Consider the following 13,031-nt stretch of genomic DNA (forward strand, 5'->3'; position numbering starts at 1 on the left):
CGTAATAATAATTGTTGGGGTTTAACGTCTACAAATCACGATATGATTATTGGAGACGCCGTAGTGGAAGGCTCCGGAAATTTTGACCACCCGTTTTTTTTTAACGTGCACCTAAATCTAAGTACACGGGCCTCTTGAACAGCTGCGTAGGTTCGCGTGTTGTGTGTCCTCCGCTGCTTCGCAAAAGGAAGAATTATGGCGTAGTTCGCCCTCCGTAACTTTACTTGCCGTAGGCATTCTAGGATAGTTTGAAACGGCCAATGTTAAGCGCACAGACGTTCGTTTTCTTGCGGCAACGTTGAGACATGCACAGAGAACCGAAGGTACGCTTGCAATTGAGAAGGCGATGCGCACGGGGCCCGATTACGCTATCGCGTTCTACTCTTGAAGCCGAAGCTCAAGCCCGCTACAAGTCTTCTTCTGATGAGGCGCTTAAAGCTTTCGCATTTTTATCCGTATCCCCCGTAATGGGTATGAGGCACTTCTGCGATGAACAACCGCCACACCTGGGCGCCTCGCCGCATGGGCGCCGCGGGCGATGTCGCCCGTGTGGAGCGGCCGCCGCCGCCTTCTCACCCTTTGGATGTTCGCCTTCCAAGTGAGTTTGCATGATCGACGTTCAGTCGAGGTCTTGTTGCCCTTTCGACGAAGTCATACTGCGCCCTTACTGGGAGTTACTGCCGCATCTGTGGCGTGCGTTTCTGAGAAAGTACACTAGGGTCCACAGTGTAGCAAAGTGTTACGCAACACAAAAAACGGGCGAGCAGAGCACTTGGACAGTCGCAGACTATGCGCGACATAATTATGTGCTACATAATTTGTGCCATAATAGTGTACATAATTATGTGCCACATAATTTGGGCAGATCCCACTACTCGCCGCTACGGCGTGGCCTGAAATAAACCTGAGAACTAGTACAGAGAGAAACGAAGAGGGAAAGAAGTACAGAAAGAAAAAAAGAGAGACAGAGAGAACATCAGCGAAAGAGAGAAATACTTAGAGAGAGAAAGAAAGATAGAAGGAAAGAGGATTCAGGCATCGCGCCGTCTAGGGACCAGATAACGCGCCACGTGGCCAAGCTGCGCATACGCAGTAGCTAAGTCACGGCCACCGACGGAGACATCGCGCACAACCTCCGCTGCGTATTCCCGAGGAGGAAGCCGCGCATCTCGAAGCTAGACTTGTCTCTCGACGGGGCGTACGAGCAATGACGGGCCCATGCTTCGCTGTCGAAAGCTTTGCACGACTTAGTGCAAGCTGCCCGCAATTTTTTCACAACGAGCAAGCCAGAAGATTGTAAGTGATATCTCGCTCAATTCGCACCAGAATGAAAGCAGGTTTCTAGCATACGCGTACACGATACATTTGCAGATTGTAAGGCATAAATATACGTACTCAGAATAAAACCAGCCGCTTGTCTGCACCTGTCCTTGTGCGCTTCTCGTCTACGCCCGTATCGCGTAGCACCTTGCCTAATGATGTATGACCGACTCGTCGACCAAGATGCGTTATTCGATAACGGTCAACGCATGAAAGTGTGGCAGTGTCGGAATCACGCCTGTCGCTGTATGCCTCTGCAGCTGACAAGGCAGGTGGCAGATAATTATCTTTGCTGGCTTTTGCTGGGAATTGGAAATACTGTGTCGGTAGCTGTTGATCACACCGCACCGTTCGATTCTGTACAAGCTTTAAAATGTCATGGCAGTTCTTGGCAATGAAGCGCAAGTTACAAGCACAATCAAGATTGCTAGTCGGTGGTGGACCACCACCAGTTTGTATGTGCGCGGCCAATGCATTGCGGCTTTAGTTAAAGTGTTCACAAAAACACTTTCGACGTATCCGCGATGCGCAGCGCCTATAGGGGCGCCACTGAAAGCCGCGTAGCGGCGGCCGTTTGAACCGCTGGTCGGTCGCAGCAGACGCTTCGTTTGCGCGTGTGCGATTTGCCGCTTGTGCGCGTCCCAGATAATTACTTTTGCGGCGATAGTGTGCGCAAAGGAGCCGCACTTTATAATAGTGGACATGTGTCCGATGTCAAAGCTGTGCGGGACCACAGTGTACGTCACCATACGCGCCAAGTGTTTGCCACAGACAAGCGTCAACAAGCTTCCCTTGAAGTGGAGCTCACCGTAAGTACACCGCCTTCGTTATAACGTCGCGATCAATAATGCCTGCATGCGTAGACGCGTGAACCAACGTTTTTTCTCGACACAGTAGCTTCGTTTACGTGCCATGTGTTTATATAGCAGATTTTGAGGGAGTGCTGTCGCACCGTCGTATAGATTTCACAGGTGCGGCCACGCGAAGGGTCAGCGTTGGTAAAACTTTGAAACCAGCACGATAAACTTGTGAAAAAATAAACGATACACTTGTTATGATCGGTGCAGAAGCGCACAGCGAACATTCTGCACCGATGATCGCATTCCAGTGCCATCAAGAGGAGAATGCAGCCGATTTCGTCCAGCACACGTGTGATTCCACGGCGCTTTTGTAAAAGAGCCGTCACCTTCCCCACATTCTCTGGCATTGCGCTTCGCGCCATTCGTTTTTCAAGAGAGCCTAGGCATCGCGTCTCCACACTAATAACAACCTAATGTGCATTGTAGCGTCTACAATGCAGGCGAGGGGACCATGTGTAAACGTAGTAGCGTGCGCCGAATACGTAGCGACATAAATGGAGAAATAAAAACACGGTAATCATTCTAACACTGCCGTAAACAAAGCGCGATTGCTTACTTTCTACGTCGTACAGCCGCAATCCACCGTCGCTCTCGCTCATGAAACAGCACCGGAAACCTGTAGAAGTGCGTTCCTGCGATTTTTTGTGTGTGTTTAAGCAGCCGACAACGCAGCAGTTATTTTTCGACATCGCTGAGGCTCGACAGAGTCGTTAAATCACGACGAAAACACATCCATCCGTGCACTCGCGTAGACGCTCGCGGGAACACTGCTCGCCGGGACCCGTCAGCGCTTCCGAGCCGTGGCGGCAGATGGCGTCGTCGGCGCTTTGCGCATCGCCTATAGGCTTGTTCATAAGAGAGGTTTGCAGGCAGTCGTGATGCAGGGTATAAGGGACAAGCTAAGCTAAAGCCGGCTGACCAATGGTAAAAATCACAGCATATCCAAGGAGTGAATGATTATGAGTGGGCGAAGCTGCGGAGGTTCATCGGTAAACCGTGAATCTTCCGTGAATTCTGCCCAGTACATCATCACCGGCGTGAGATCGGGCGCGTTTATACTAAAGGTTCGATGAGTTATGACAACTTGCAGCTCACTTTAATTTTACATGTACACTGTGAATTTTCATTGTTTAGAAAACCATTGCTTTAGAAAACATCTGGCGTCTTTCGTTAAGCAGCTGGCGTCTTTTCGTTTTGCTTTTAGAAAACATCTGGCGTCTTTCGTTGGTTTATTTCATCAATCAACGGCGTTTTGAACAAAATTTTTATTGTTTAATCACGCACAGGAGAAATCTCACCAGGCACTACCTTGGAGGTAAACAATGGCTGCTGATGGGAATGAGAGACAGAAGAAGTCGGCTTTTAGCTAATACTCACACTTCTACTAACGTTTCCTACTGGAACATGCCAATGGCTGCTAATGGGGAATGAGAGACAGAAGAATTCTGCTTTTAGTTAACGCGCACGCTGCGAATTTTTTATTGTTCAACAACGCACAGGAAAAATCTCCCACCGACACAACCTTGGAGGTCAAGATCTGGTACTAGCGTTACGACTGGTTACGCACTACCACGACTACGAGGGACGAACGGGTGCCGCCTTAAGGAGCTTCGCCCCTAAAATCACTTACTCACTGCAAACTAAGGCAAATCACACCTTGATCATCGCAGCATCTCACTGCAACTACATCGATATGCGCATCCACGCACAGTTACAAGTATAGCATCGTTTCGACGCCTGCAACTTCTCTAGGGAAAGATAGGTTTTCGGTGTATTTAAGTGACCACGGCTTAAAGATGAGATAATGACGACCTAGAAACCGGCAATATTTGGTATCGCCAGAAACTGTCGTTATACATAAAAAAAGCTATGTTTGATGTAGTTTACCAAATTTAAGTTTTGTATGTGAAGTTTGGTTGCCCCACACGTCTGATTGAGGAACGTGAGCATGAGGGAGCAATATGCCCTAGGTCGTGACAACGAAACGCCGTTTTACTTATTAAACCTTATATTGACCTACGCCCAGTTAACATGCACGCTGTGTAGTGGCTGTCAGAATGATAAACGCGATAGCGTTAAAGAACTCGTTTTGCAAAAGTTCCGGTGTCGGCGTCGGCGGTTGTGTGCGAAAAATCATCGTTGTTCGTGTGCGAAATGTCGCGATGGATAGAACTTGTGCATCTTAGCAAGCGCACCAGAACAAACACAGAAGAAAGAGACCCGTAAACAGGACGGGCGCTAGATATCAACTGAAAGTTTACTGACAAACCGTTTGAAATGTTCAAAGATGCGCAGAACCCACCAGGAGGTGCAGACGGCGCTACTAACGCACATACCTGCAATGCCACTTCAGATAAGCCGTTTCTTTCGCATGCAAAGGCAGCCAAGGTGTACTCAGTCATCTGCTTATATACTGATGCAGTATGTCTCGTAGATTTCGCGAGCTTGCCGAGCAGCAAAGCTGCGCAAGATACGGGTGCCCTTAAAGTGAAGCACGCTAGAACACCTGCGGCAGTGATCTGCCAAATGTCCACCCCCCGCCAATGAAATGACAGCTGCGCGATGCTCTCTCAACCTTTCACTAATGCGGCGGCCAATTTGACTGACATAGCACATTCCGCAAGTGGGATCCTGTGTACCACACCTACTTCGCGTTCAACGAAATTGGTGGCGTGCTTTTTCTCAATTCAATTTGTCAATTTTTTTGGCAGTTACAAACGAGCAAACTATGAAAACGCTTATTAATCTAACAAAATAGGAACGAAATACGGCAAAGCTTGAGGTTCGAAACCGCCGCAGACCTGGAACTTCAGGATTTCAAACAGTCGCGGCTCTTATGTGCTTCTGTCGTGAACCTGGGCGTGAGATCAAGCATGGGCGATATCGTTTCCTCTACAGGTGCTGGCGGCGGCGACGGCGTTTGTCGATCGGGGCTACTGGCAGCAGACCGAGGAGGTCGGTTTGATGGAGAGGATTCGCGAACGCGCCATCGTGGCTGGCGCTAATGTTCCGCCTGATACCAGCAGCCCAGGGGACGGGTACGTCCTGACTTTGGCGACACAGTGAGGGTCGTGCGCAAAAGTGGACAGTATGCGTATGACAGGATTGTGAAAGAAAATCCTAAATTCTTCGGAAGGACCTCTTATCCTGACGCCGACGACTGAGATCTCAACATTCGGTGTTATGCACCACTTGACACGACTTTGTTTTAACGGAAGGCGCAGTAGATATTTCCCTTTGACAAAACTCCACCGTGTGCCCTGCTCATTCTTAACATTTGGAACTGAAAGCCGGGAAATGCTTCCACTTCGTGACATTCATCGTCTCTCTGTAATCTCAATTTTAGTTCTCGAGCGTGTCAGCAGCATGTGTCATCAAGACAAAATCCTTAGACATTTATTTCCGCAGCGCAACGCAAGTAATGTTTACAATTACTTTAGTACACAATTACTTGATGACGCGTAAAGTGCATATTGTATATATAAATTTTCTACTTTATTTGTTCTGCATTTCTTATCTTACCTACATTTGCATTAAGTTGTATTAGCCTAGTACTGTATCTTCAAATGTATCGTAATTGTTATTATTCTGATATTATTTCGCTTGCTTTTGTTTATAATTTGTTATGTTATGTACCCCACTCCCCTCTGTAAAGCTTTAAGCGATTGAGGGCAAAATAAATCAAATAAATGAAATGTTATTGTGACTGCTGCACCCTTGAGTACGGGGCATTGGCTTAATATAAGGCATACTTTTAAACACGACGCACGAAGCGTGCGTGTTTACACAGTTGCATATCCGGAATGTGGTACATGAACCCTAAATCACGGCGCTGTGAATTTCGAAGTCCACGGAAGTGTGTCATACTCTTTACACAGTCGACTGCATGGTATCCGTATACCACAACGATGTCAGAATTTGTTGATTTAACAGTACTTCATATTCATTACGAATCAGTATAAAACGGTATCTGGTATTATTGTTCTGCCCTTAACGCTACTCATTAACTAAATTTCTAAAAATAGTCCGGCGCGGTGGAGGAGTGGTTATGGTGTTGAAGAACACCAGATGCTCGGAATTTCCGGAGCCCTCCACTACGGCGTCTCTCATAATCATAGCGTGGTTTTGGGACGTTGAAACCTCATATATTAATTTTAAAATTTTGAAAAATAGGAGCGCAAGTGTTGAAAGTTCTAAAGCAACGTTTTTTATGCATAGCATAAAATGCGCTCGGGCATTAATAGTAGAGCGCTCTATTATAGCCGCAGGGCTCTCGATCTCAACCCAGCCAATAGCTTTATTGTAACCTAATTGAGAAACGTTTTTGTCTTTAAGTGCTGTTCGCTCATAGAATGTTCAGCGCCTGAAATGGTCGGTGCACACGCTTAAAAAAACATCCAGGTAGCATCCGTTTCAGAACTACGGGTCCCCAATCTAAGTTCGCTTTGAAGGAAATGGAAGGAAGATATACTCACTGCCTCGAATAGAGAACAGCCCGAATCGATATCGGCACGCTCTTTTTAGACTAACTTTCTCTAGAACTGCCGCTCTATTTTTTGCCTACGTTGGTGAAGCGCTTAGCTTTTGCGAACTTTGCAGACCATTTTCAAACATTCGGGCTTTGTTTCGGGCCGTAACACTTTTCTTATTTGCGAAGATGGTTACGATTGAATAAGACCATAGCTGATTTAATTTTAAAGCACATTCTTTTGTGCTGTATTTTGTAGGCTTCATCGACATAAAAATAGGAAAACGTTGATAGGCAGGAATAAGAAGACGTTACTAGGACTGTGCCACTATGATTGGTCATCGCTGTACTGTAATTTATAATAATCCACGATGAAAACGTTTTTTTGTAAGGAAAGGTAGGCCGAATGCGAGCTCCTTTCTTGTAAAACACTGTTACAGCTAGTTTTCTTATTCAAGGGAGAAAACAGAACAATAACTTCCTTATCAGACCTCATCACTGCATCGTGTGCAATATTTTCTTTAGTCTTTCTATACGCATGAGCACAGGAAAACAAAAAAGTAGATGCGCAGGCACACCCATCGGCGCACGCGTCCAAGAGAACCAAAAGACGAGGCAGGACTGTTTCTCGTTTAAAATGGAGGGAACATTCGCTACGTTTTTGGGAAAGAAACAAGGTATACGGTCATTTTGGTGAACTGCACGAAGGCGGCCGACGTTGTTTGGTACTTAGGTGGAGTATGGCTTTGAGTGGAGCGCATTCGGCGGCAACCAGCGCGGCCGAGATACAAAGCTACTCAAAGCACCCGACATGCTTTGCAAGACGATGCATGAAAGTAGCGGTATACCGCAATTATCATCGTGCGTATATATCACCATGCATAATTATTTTCGCGCTATTATTATCATGCGTAATTTAGCGCCATCTTCCTATAGGAGCATGTTGCTAGGGTCACTAATAGGAATTGGTGACCTTACGGTGAAAACAGGAACCGAATATGAAGCAAGCTGCATTAACAAACTGCTTTGAAACATGGTGGGAGGGTATTTGCACGCTCATTGTATGCTGCGGTGTCATCATCATCAGTTATGTTAGAGAGCACTACGCGTGCACCATAAAGACGAATGGTTGAGTTATATTTTTCTCGATATATGCTTCCAGAGCGAGAGCTCTGCGCCTCCAGGTAAACTCCCGGAAAGGCTGGCTCCGCGAATCTGACCTTAAAGCTCAGCCAAGGTCATGCCGGCATCTCCGAGCGCCGCAGAAGAATGTTTACGTATTGCCCGCGAGATGGCGCAATGTCTTCGCTGATGAGTTTGCGTCTCTCCAGCGTATGAGCGCTTTGATCACGTGCTTCGTTCAATAAAGTTGTTTCCATCCCATCACGTGCTTCGTTCAAAGCGCCCCACGTGGACTCCGTGGAGATGCGCCGGCGCCGCTGTGCAGTATGTGTGTGTTACCTTCTGGCGAAATTGTAGATGCTGTAGTCGCTGCTAAAAAGCGGCTGTCTGGGAGCCGCTTCGCTAGAACCAAGCATGGAGGAAGAATAAAGAGGAGCAGTACCGTCGAGCCAAGAGGCTCACAATACCACCGGTAACATCAGAAACGGCGAGCCCAATCCAATCGCCCATCTCATATAGCGAAAAAGTTTAAAAAGTCTCGTCCTTTCCAAAAGCAACCAAAAGCAAGGTGTCGCTCGACGAACTTGATTTAACCTAATTCAACCACGAGAGCTTTTTTTCACATATCTTTCATGCCTGATAATGATAGCAGGGTATGCATTCATAGGATCTGCCTTGGAGACGGTGCTTCAGTGTGCTCAAGTGCGGGATTGAATCCGGCCACGAAATGTACTTCTAACTGTCGGGTTCTAGCATATGCGACGAGAACAAACCTCGAAAAAGACTGGTGAACTGATGGAAGAAACGGGAACTGATATTAAAACTGTTACGTACAATAATGATAGATTGAATGAGTGATTCGGTGATTACACTTACAGGGCAAATGGTGCTAGAGGCGGTGTGACGTCAGCGATTCCCTGTGACCTCTTCAACCGAACCGAATGGAGCTGCTGGCTGATGTGGCCACTGAACCGAACCTCGCGTCTGCAGCTGAGGCTCAGCGTGGCCGACGACGCGTTGGATCGACGACGGCTGCGTGTGGCTTGGCGACGGAAGCACAAGATACGAGGCCAGAACCTGTACGCCGTGGAAGAGATCACCGAAAACTCCAGTCAGTTGCTTGACCTCTCACATTTCCGCCGTACTCATCAGCAACACTACGCGAATTTTCCCTTACAATTCACGGCTCTGCCTACTACTGCTCTGTGGTGCGCGCCATTATTTATTTTTTGAGGGATTACCGCTCGGGGACAGATCAACTGTTACAAGTGAAATGAGCGCGATGAAGATTGAAAGAAAAGCGGCCATTTCGAAATGGATATTCAAGGTGTAAAAGTGTATTGAGCGCATTGAAATTGCCACTTCCGTAGTCCCAAGAAGTCAAACATTTTTGAAGGACCTGGAAATGTCTCGCTAATGATGCAATACTACTAACTGAGTAATTACTGATAGAGCAAGATGGACTGAATACGAATGGAATGCACTCCCCCTTTCCGTTCTCTTCAATAAGTTATGAATGCACACTATCTGGCACATTTGCAGTGCTTTCTCAACCTTACTAGCACCAAGGCCGAAAAGTGACAATGAAATCAGATATGTCAGGCTGGATATTGAGAGTTCACCTTCGGAGAATATGCAGGCTTATTTTCGTTGCGGATGTGTACGTAACATATTGGTGGCAACGGTTCGTCTTTCGTGAAGTCTAGGCGATGACAAAACAAATGTCACGTGTTGATGGAAACAAAACGGTCCATGATTTCGATACCGTGTACGTCACATACAGTATAAATGTGGGTATTAATATAATCAATAAACATTTGTTGGCGAGTGCCCGTGAGTGTATTCGAGTGTTTGCGAGTGCAGATGTGTGCGCGCATGCAAGTGTACCTAATCGCGCTCTAATTATCTTAAGGCAAAAGCCTTATATGTATCTTAAGTCTGAAAGTCCGGCGTCGTCGTCTTCGTCAAACATGAACGGCACAAAAAGCCACATAACCGCACATGACGTCATCGATGTCGTCATAAATTGCGGTATTTTGTGACGTCAACTGATGACGCCAAATCACATCTGGGATCGGCCCACATTTGATGTGGCCCGATCCCAGATGTGAGGCGACACCAGGCGAAGAGCAGAGAGCATAGGCCTGTGCTCTCCTTAACGTTGCATGAGGGATTGTCGCTCTCTATAGAGATAGGTTACCGACTAGCCCAATAGTATTTGGTGAATGCAATTAGTAGCGCGCAGCTGGGACGACACGTGTAAATAGGTCATTGGTGATCAATATTTTCCTTTTAACATTCGGCTGCTTTGAACTTCGAGATCAACCCGCCTCGATGGTCTAGTGGTTAAGGTCCTCGACTGCGGGATCGAATCACGGCCGCGGTGGCCGCATTTTCGATGGAGGCGAGAATGCTAAAGGCCCGTGTACTTAGATTTAGCGCACGGTAAAGAACTTCAGGTGATCAAAATTTCGGGAACCCTCCACTACGGCGTTCCTTATAATCATATCGTGGTTTTGGGACGTTAAAACCCAACAACTATTATGTTGTTTGGATTTAACAAACCCCAACAACGTGTCCTCCGAGGAGGCGCGGGGGGTTCGCGCCCACTCACTAATCCGTGACGTCGCGGTCACGTGATCCGCAATCCCCCGTGTCCCCCGCGGATTTTCCCCTCGTGTGAATACCCGTTTAAGTTGTATCCACCTTTAGAGAAGTGCCACATTTGCTCTGCACCTTCCTATTATCGCTGTTGTCTGTCGTGGCACACCTCTTGAGTTCCGCCATCTTAAAATGGCGTCTCGGCCGACGCAGACAGGCTTCCACTTGAACGTTACGCCTGCGACGCCGTAAGAGCCTTTAAGTTCCATGCTAATTATACACTGATCGTTTAGACGGTCGGTGGACGCATGATGCGTGAACTTGTGGCGGTGATATGAATGATTGATAAACTCAAAGTTTCAAACTGTTTTGCTTGTGATAGTGTACAAAGCGTCTAATCAAGGCGAGAGGGTGATGACAAGAAAACAAGGACGGATCCGTAATATAAGCATCGTGTGCAAGGGTCCTAAAATACAGAATACGTGACAGATTACAAAAGAAAATCATTGGATGAGGTGGCAAAAGAAATCATTAGGAGTTGCAAAAGAATTCAGCCATATGCGTATTTTCTCGCATATAACTCGCACCAAAAATTGAAAAAAAAAATCGCCTGAAAGGTGGGGGTGCGGGTTATCTGCGAATAATCCGGAAGCAGAGGTCGGCTTCACGGCAATGCATGGCCTGCCGTGCAGTCCGCATCCCCATCGGCATCGTCTGGTGCAAAGCCAATAAAAGCCAACACATGCCACAGACAGATCCCCTCCCTAGCGTGTTTATTCACTTTTTACGTACTTTGTTTGATTTGGCCAACCGCGTCACAACAACGATTTGACAGCGTCTGTCTCTGAGTCAGGTGTGGCCAGTTTGCACCGTTGGTCAGCCTTGTCTGGTGAGGCACCATGAGTGGGTCTCGGCGGCAATCTTTCACCGTGAAAGAAAAACTCGAGATTATAGCTGCTGCGGAAGAAATCGGCAACAGAGCTGCTGCGAGGAGGCACGACGTCGACGAGCCCTGCATTCGCGACTGGCGAAAAAAAAAGGCCTCTCTCGAAAGTGCACACAAGGAGAAGCGAGCATTTCGCGGCCCGAAGACTGGTGCGTACCCCCTTCTTGAGACGCAGCTTGTCAAATTTATTGAGGAGCGGAGGAGTCGCGGCTACGCTGTGTCAACGGAGATGGCGCAAATAAAAGCGCTGAGGTTGGCCCGCGAGATGAACATCTCACGCGAGTTTCATGCGAGCCGTGGATGGCTCCAGCGATTCATGGCCAAGCACGGATTTTCGATGCGGCGGCGAACGACTATGTGCCAGCGGCTTCCCAACGCCTACGAGGATAAGCTGTTGAGCTATCAACGTTACGTCATCGGGCTGCGGAAGGAGCACTCCCACTTGCTCTCCCAGATGGGAAATGCCGCTCAAACGCCCGTGTACTTCGAGATGCCCATGGACACCACTCTGCAGAAAAAGGGCTCGAAATCTGTAAGCGTACTGACGGGCGGAAACGCCAAACTACGCTGCACAGTAATGTTGTGCGCTTTGGCGGACGGTACTAAACGGCGCCCGTACGTAATCTTCAAGCGCAAAACGCTACTCAGCACTCCACTGCCACCAGGGATTCTTGTGCGAACCGAAGATAACGCGTGGATGAATGGTGACCTCGTCTGTGACTGGCTTCGCACGATCTGGAAGAGGCCGGGCGCCATGTTGGAACGGCGGTCGATGCTGGTGTTGGACTCGTTTCGAGGCCACTGCACTGACGCAGTGAAAGCGCGCCTCGCTGACCACCGCACCAACCTCGTGATCATACCCGGTGGCATGACTTCCATGCTACAGCCACTGGACGTGTGCCTCAATAAGCCGTTCAAGGCGCACGTGAAGCGGCTGTATGCCGAGTGGATGGCCGACGGCCTTTACGCCCTCACACCGACGGGGCGCGTGCGGAGGCCAGACATTGCGCTGCTGTGCCAGTGGATCATGGATGCGTAGGGGGCGATTCCGGCCGACATGGTGCGCAAGAGCTTGAAAAAGTGCGCCATCAGCAATTGCTTGGATGGCACCGAAGACGATTGCGTTTTCGAGAGCGGCGACGAAGCCTCGGATGGCAGCAGCGACAGCGGCGAGTCGGGCGATGATTGAAGGAACGGGAATCGGCGCCGTCAACGTTGCGGCGATCGTTTCGAAATAAAGTTCTTTTGTAAACGAGATTGTGACTGTGCAGTTGTGACTTCCCGAAACAGTTTTTTTTAAGCTAAGCATGCGGGTTATACGCGATTATTTTTTTTTCTTTTTTCGGGGAGTTTAAAGTTAGGGGTACGGGTTATATGCGAGGGCGGGTTATATGCGAGAAAATACGGTAGTTACCCGCCATATTTGCAGGTTCACAGGACTGCGCCTAATTAGAAACGTGCGGCGCAGCGCTTACTGGATTAGTGCCAAGCAACGCTATAATAAATTTGAACGAAAAAATAATGCCTTGCACGGAAAACTCTGAGTTGCTGCTTGCGTAGGGGAATGGACTTCCACGATGGTCATCAGGGACGTCGACTACGATAATCCCTACGATATAGACCGGCCCAGATGCTGTGGGAATCGGCTCCCGTCGGCGACACAAACATGCAACGGTCCTTCTGACCGCGTCGTTCGCTGGCCCAAAGTCGACTG

The sequence above is a fragment of the Rhipicephalus sanguineus genome, chromosome 11 (assembly GCF_013339695.2).
Source record: "Rhipicephalus sanguineus isolate Rsan-2018 chromosome 11, BIME_Rsan_1.4, whole genome shotgun sequence".
Lineage (NCBI taxonomy): Eukaryota > Metazoa > Arthropoda > Arachnida > Ixodida > Ixodidae > Rhipicephalus > Rhipicephalus sanguineus.